The sequence below is a fragment of the Malania oleifera genome, chromosome 12, assembly GCF_029873635.1.
Source record: "Malania oleifera isolate guangnan ecotype guangnan chromosome 12, ASM2987363v1, whole genome shotgun sequence".
NCBI classification, from domain to species: domain Eukaryota; kingdom Viridiplantae; phylum Streptophyta; class Magnoliopsida; order Santalales; family Ximeniaceae; genus Malania; species Malania oleifera.
The window spans coordinates 27,879,116-27,881,026 of record NC_080428.1 but is presented as its reverse complement, the minus strand read 5'-3'; the positions used below and the strand labels follow the sequence as shown (position 1 = coordinate 27,881,026).

The 1,911-nt window shown below is 39.4% G+C and overlaps 1 non-coding gene across 1 annotated transcript; it reads left to right on the top strand.

The window, feature by feature from the left end:
- Positions 1 to 1,362: 1,362 nt before the first annotated feature.
- On the top strand, positions 1,363 to 1,469 carry LOC131145260 (small nucleolar RNA R71). The gene has a single exon (XR_009134046.1). It is a non-coding gene; the product is annotated as a small nucleolar RNA R71 (small nucleolar RNA).
- Positions 1,470 to 1,911: the final 442 nt, after the last annotated feature.

Sequence of the window (1,911 nt, the reverse complement as noted above, 5' to 3'; positions counted from 1 at the left end):
TCTTCTATGATTCCACGTGGATACTTGATGGATCGATCTGCTAGTTGCAAAGAAATGGTTGTTTGTTTCATCTCTCTAAGTCCCAATTTCCTACAAATAGAAAGAGGCATAATATTAATGCTAACACCAAGATCACATGAAACTTTATCAAAAAATAAATTTCCAATAGTGCAAGGCAAAGTAAAACTCCCTGGATCTTTTAATTTTTGAGGCTATTTCTTTTTAAGAATAGCACTACACTCCTTGGTAAGCTTCACTATTTCGAACTCCTCCAACCTTCTTTTCTTTGAAATGATGTCCTTCAGGAATTTGATATAGTTTGGCATTTGTTCCAAGGCATCTACAAAAGGAATGTTTACGTGAATTGTCTTAGAAATATCCAAAAACTTAGAAAATTGCTTATCTAATTTTTGCTTTTGAAAACGTTGAGGATAAGGAAATGGAGTAGAGAGAATATGAGGATTGTTGGGAAATGAAATTTCTAGAAGCGTGTCCATCTCTCTTGGTGTTTCATCCAAAATATCCTCTTCTTTCCCTTTATTCTTGCTTCGGCCATTATTTTCAGCTATAGGGGTGGACATGGTTTCCTTTTCTGGTGACTTCTCAATTTCTCTTCCACTCCTAAGTGTGATGGCTTTGCATTGTTCCTTAGGATTCACTTCTGTGTTGCTACGCAAATTTCCTCTTTGTTGGGAATTTATAGTCGTGGCCAGTTGCCCAATTTGCATTTCAAGATTCTTCATAGTGGCTCCCATATTGTTGCAGTGAGCCTCGATGTTGTCCAGTCGTGCATGTGTATTTTTAAACCTTGTTTTTGTCTCCTAAACAAATGATATCATGGCATCCTCAAGTGACATCTTCTTCTCACTTTTTTGACTATTAAGTCCTGGAGGAGGTTGCAGCACATTCCTTGTATTTCCATAATACAAATTCTCATGATTTTGAAGCCCTGGATGGTAAAATTATGGCAAATGATCACTCCGATAGTTGTAGTTCCAATTGTTGATGTATTGAACATGTTCTTGACTCTCTCCATTGCTCAGATCTGTCCTACTTGTAGCTGCCACATATTCTACACTTTGTGGTATCCTCTGGGTTGTCAAAGCTGAAATCTGATGAGACCGAGAAGCAACTAGAGCTGAAAGTGAAGCAAACGGCTCCAATTCATGAATTCCAACAACTTTCTTAGCCATAGTCCTTTCAGTTGGCCATTGATAGTTATTTAAGGCCATTTCTTCCAAAAGAGTAGTAGCACCTTCAAGTTTCTTTGACATCAAAGTTCCCCCAAATGCAGCATCAACTAAAGTCCGCGTTTGCCCATTCAACCCATTATAGAACATCTGAATTTGCAACCAATCCGACAATCCATGTTGTGGGCTGCGCCGAATCAAATCTTTATACCTTTCTCATGCTTTATAGAGTGATTCAAAATCATGTTGCTTGAATTCACCAATCTCACTCCTGAGTTGAGCTATTTTTGCAGGTGGGAAGAATTTAGCCAGAAACTTTTCTGCCATATCCTGCCAACTAGTGATGCTCCCAGGTTGTAGAGACTGTAGCCAACCTCTTGCTTTGTCCCTCAAAGAAAAAGGGAACAATCTCAGTCTAATGGTGTCTTCAGTAACACCATTTATCTTCACAGTGTCACAAATTTCCAGAAACATCACCAGATGGATATTGGGATCATCAAGTGGTGATCCAATGAATTGGGCCTGTTGCACCATGCTGATTAATGCGGGTTTGAGCTCAAAATGATTGGCATTAATGGGCTAGAGTCTAATACCCGAATAGTTCTCATTCACAACTGGCCGTACATAATCCTTCAAGGTGCATGGCTGCGCATTATCTTGTCCGTTCTCCATGGCCAGTACCCTCTTTTTCCTTAGTGCTCAGAGCGTTCTTTCAATCTCT